Genomic DNA, 5,000 nt, shown 5'->3' on the forward strand with positions numbered 1-5,000 from the left:
TAAATAAAGCATATGCACTCCTTTTGGTCTTTTAGAAATTTCATAATAAGGACTTTCTAGAGACCCCCAAGGACCAATCCTCGCATGAATTGCTAAGGACCCAATAAGCCCAACATTGATTCCTTCAGACGTGTCAATTAGGCAAATACGTCCGTAGTGACTAGGATGGATATCTCGTATCCGAAAACTCGCGGTTCGCCCTGTCAATTCCCCTAGGGCCCAAATAACTCAACTTTCTCCCATGAACGATTTGCGTCAAGGGATTAGTTCGATCCAAAACTTGAGATAATGGATGTAATCCAAAAAAAGATTCAAAAGTTGTTGTTAATGGGGTTGAAGTTACCAAATTCTGAGGAGTCGGTATTAATTTATGCCGAATTGCTCCACATATAGTTCCTCGAACCACGTTTTCTAAACGAACTAGAGCCAATCCGAATTGATCTTGTAAGAAATCTGCGACAGACCGAATACGTTTATGTTTCAAATGATTCATATCATCAAGTGTACCCATTCCAAATTTCATTCCAATCAAATGATCCGCAGCTGCCAATATATCCCGCGGTAACAAAAACGTATTGGTTTCGGGTATATCCAGGTTCAGTCGCCGGTTCATATTTCGTCGACCAATCCTTCCTAATTCGCATCTTTGTTGAAAGAATTTTTTTTGTAAATCCTTACATAGGGATTCCGAAAATACCGGATCCCCACCCACACAAGCAAATTGTTGATAAAACTCCAAAATAGCATTTTCTTTTGACCCAATTTTTTTTTTGTCCTTATCATTCAGAAAAGACAAGAAAATTTCCGGGTAGAAAACGTTATCCAGAATTTCGCTGAGATTCGACCCCATAGCTGATGATAGAACTAAAATAGATATTTTTTGTTTCCTACTCACCCGGGCCCATATCCTTGCCTTTCTATCAATCTCTAATTCTGATCTTCCTCCCCAATCTGATATTATGGTGCCGATATAGACCGGAATTCCGCTATGGTCCAATTCGGATCGGTAATAAATACCCGGGCTTTGCAATATTTGATTGATCACAATTCTATATATTCCATTTACTATAAAAGTTCCCAGGGAATTCATGAGAGGAATATTTCCAATCAAAATTGTTTGTTCTTGCATCGCCCTGCTGGTTTTCCAAATTAATCCTGCGGACACATATAATTCCGAAGAATATGTAAGTGATTTATATATAGCATCTTTTTCTTTTATCATGGGCTCTGCTAATTGATATGTTTCCACAAATAATTGAAATTCAATTTCTTGGTCTGTATCTTCCATTTTTGGAAACTTATAAAGTTCTTCCGTTAAACCCTGATCAATGAACCTCCAAAATCCTTCAAATTGTATCTGATTAAACCCAGGGATTGTAGACATTCCCCCATTTCCATCCCGTAGCATTTGCACGCAATTCCCCATTTATTGAAAAATCCTATTTTTGGCTCATCCTTCGTTGAATCATATAGACCGAGCTATCTCTGATGGAATTTAAATTCTGTTTACTAAATCACATAAAATTTGACACAAAAACTATATATTCATATAGGAGCATATATGGAATGTATGAAATATGTATGAAGGGGGGAATACAGAAAAGTTTCTACTCAAATTTTAAAATGTAACAGATGCAAAAGGAATTCTGCTACTTATACTTAACTTAAATTCGATTTATAAAATTGAGTTTTAGTATAGAATATCAGTTCCATTTCTACCATTATTATGATATTACATATTCCAACCCGATTGGATACCAAAAACGAAACAGATGCAGGATTTGATCCCTTCGCCGAGATAAAGACATAATAATCAGAAACAATAAAGAGTTCATTTATTTAATCAATATTTTTGGCCCTTTTGTAACAATACAAAAAAAGGGATTTGCGTAGAAAAGAGATATTTTTACCTATCTTAGTACTCTATTTGTAGAATTACTAAAATATCGTTGTATTGTAAAGCGGGTTATGTTTATTCTATTAAATAGTCAATTTAACCACGTGCAGATATCTATATATCATATATAAGATACTTGACTGTCGTCTGTGTAATTTTTGTTCTGGTTCCGGGGTTTACATATACTCATAATTCTTGTTATAATTGCAATTGAGAAAAAGAAAAAGGAAATAAAGAGTTTTCGATTTTTTCTTGAAAAGATGCAATAATGATTAGTTATCCTTTGGATTTTTTTATGTCATTAGGTAAACAGAATTTGAAATCAAAATTTACGAATCGTTCATGAAACCGCAGTCAAGCCAATAGTTAATGGTTCCAATTGATCGTGTTTATCATGAAGTTTGACTGAAAGTCCGTAGTTTTTGGTCTGAATCGAATCAAAACAAAAAAAAAGAAAGATTTTGCTTTTAGTAAGTATTTAGTAAGTAGTGGAAGGGCAACCAAGGAAAAGAGATTCAAAATGCAAGTCCAATAAATAAAAAACGAAGTGCAGTAATCTACCCCCAAAAGGGACTATTTAAGTATCGTCTATTTTGTATCGTTTTGGCGGCATGGCCGAGTGGTAAGGCGGAGGACTGCAAATCCTTGTTCCCCAGTTCAAATCCGGGTGTCGCCTGATTCTAATTAACAAAAGACTCGAACTCCCTTATCAACTGCTATAATCGATAACTCCCCGAATTCTTCGTCGGCCGAGGGGAAGGAGAAGAAGGGGTCTCTTGGTACGTACTTGTGGGGTTCTCAAAAAAAAAAGTTCTGTAAATTCTTGTGTCTAGGATTCAAGAAAAGATTTTACTTTTAGTAATTTTAGTAAGTAGTAGAAGGATTATCGAAAACTCTCCATTCCCTTCCAGCCCTGTTGGCGCGATTACTGACTGGGCCTTGAAGTCGGCGGGAGGGAATATCTAACCAATTTCGAATTGTGGATAAAGAAAAGCGTAATATAGTTTCTATACAAACTCAAAAGAGTCTCTGAGCTGAGTATTCAGGTATTGGATTAGTTCATTAAAGGAATAATCCCCAAAATTTTTGACTCTGTACCAGGGATTTCACTATTATTATGAAACAATAATGGAAAAATTCCTTCATATTCATAGAAATAGGGGACATAATTCACATGGATATTGTAAGTCTGGCTTGGGCTGCTTTAATGGTAGTCTTTACATTTTCTCTTTCACTTGTAGTATGGGGAAGAAGTGGACTCTAGAAATACTAATTTAGTTTAGTTGAGGAATAAAACTGTATCATTATCATTTGTTTTATCGATCGCTTCGCAAAGTGTATTTAAAGATAATAATGTCAATAAAAAAGATATTTCAATAATTCCCACGTTTATATTTCGAAAGGAGATATAGATGATAGGAAATTTATCTAATTGAATTTTTCTTAAATTTCCACGAATGGACTCTTATCAAAATTCAATTAGATAAGTTTTATAAGTATAATGGGGAACAGCGGATCCCTTTTGTTTCAATATTTCATTTCAAAATTCAAAGAAGTTTTCATCCCATCGAACTCTTTCGAGCATCTATCCACCAGCCAATCAATTCAATTACTTTTCTTCTTGGGTTGGCTTGGCAATGATAAAAAAAGATTACTAATTTGGTTTTTTCTTAATATATACCAAACTTTACTTTTTTTTCTTTGATTCTTTCGGCAGGTACTGGGATTAAGTTTGTATCTTTATCATAAATTATATATAGTTTATAGTACAGCGTCTTACACGAAAAAAGACTAATCTAATTGATAGTATGGTAGAAAGATTCATATGAATCTTTCTACCATACTATCCGCTCTCATCGAATATTGCTGATTCGCGCCTGCTCGTTTCAGTTAAGAAACGCAATTGGAATCCGTCAAAGAACTACGAAATCAAGTTTCATTCAAATTAATCATTCTGGCTAACCGTTTTTACATAGATAATAAGTAAAAAAGCAGTAGGAACTAGAATGAATAGTGCAGTAGCAATAAATGCGAGAATATTTACTTCCATAATCTTATCGTTTTTTTTACGTACCATTAACTCGGGATTTAATCCCATAGAGATGATCCAAATTTTATCTGTTGATGATATTGAATCAGATTAATATCAGGAATAACAATATTTGAGCTATCATATCAATTCGCGGTCGCGAATTGAATAGTATACCATAGGAAGCTCTTTTATCCATACGGAGTCCAAAAAAAGAAAAATGGAATTTGTTAGCTAATCAAGAATTCCCTTAAGTTATCGTTCTTTTTTACTCTTTTTTCCAGAACCTGACGTCTTTCTTCTACAATCAATCATCTAATGAAGTTTCACTTTTTCGTTTCCACTTCCGCTGGTTACAAAAATCCAAAAACAAAAAATAGAAGGAAATGGGATCAATCTGAAAAGTATTTTGTCAAGGTAATTTTAATAAAAAATTGGGTGTTGTACAAGAAACAAATTCCATTTATACATGTACTCCCGAGAAACATCTGGAATTCTATTCCATTAGATAGACGCGAGAAATTGAAAAACCAGACCTACTATGTTATCTTTTGAAATCCTAAATAAAATCTTACCAATCAAAAAATTTTCTAGTATTAAGCCACATATCCGTTTTAGGAATTTGTTCTAGTTCAAGTAATGGAAATTTTTCTATTTGTTTGAAAATGAGAAGAAAATAAACTCAAAAAGAAAAAAAAAAGACCTAAGAATCATCCGAAGACTTCCTATTAAAAGTAAAATTCTATTGTTGTTCTTTTCCAAAAAAGTGGAAAGATCCATTGATATATTTATTGATTATTGGATCCGTCGGGACTGACGGGGCTCGAACCCGCAACTTCCGCCTTGACAGGGCGGTGCTCTAACCAATTGAACTACAATCCCAGGGAACTAAAGTATACAGTATCTATACTTTTTATATGATTTGACTCAAAGAATTTCTAGGTAGAATTTTTGTGTTGTAACAGAGACGCGAGTGATATATTTATCTTCATTTCACATGAATATGGACTTTACTTTATTTAGTGAGAACGACACGAATTGCTAGTCAATTTTTCTTATTTCAAAATCTATTGA

General features: G+C 33.9%; 2 non-coding genes across 2 annotated transcripts; one reads left to right on the forward strand and one right to left on the reverse strand.

The window, feature by feature from the left end:
- Positions 1–2,502: 2,502 nt before the first annotated feature.
- Positions 2,503–2,573, forward strand: TRNAC-GCA (transfer RNA cysteine (anticodon GCA)). The gene has a single exon. It is a non-coding gene; the product is annotated as a tRNA-Cys (tRNA).
- Positions 2,574–4,734: 2,161 nt separating this feature from the next.
- TRNAD-GUC (transfer RNA aspartic acid (anticodon GUC)) lies at positions 4,735–4,808 on the reverse strand. The gene has a single exon. It is a non-coding gene; the product is annotated as a tRNA-Asp (tRNA).
- Between the last annotated feature and the right edge of the window lie 192 nt (positions 4,809–5,000).

This window comes from Chenopodium album, chromosome 3 (assembly GCF_948465745.1).
Source record: "Chenopodium album chromosome 3, dcCheAlbu1.1, whole genome shotgun sequence".
NCBI lineage: Eukaryota > Viridiplantae > Streptophyta > Magnoliopsida > Caryophyllales > Amaranthaceae > Chenopodium > Chenopodium album.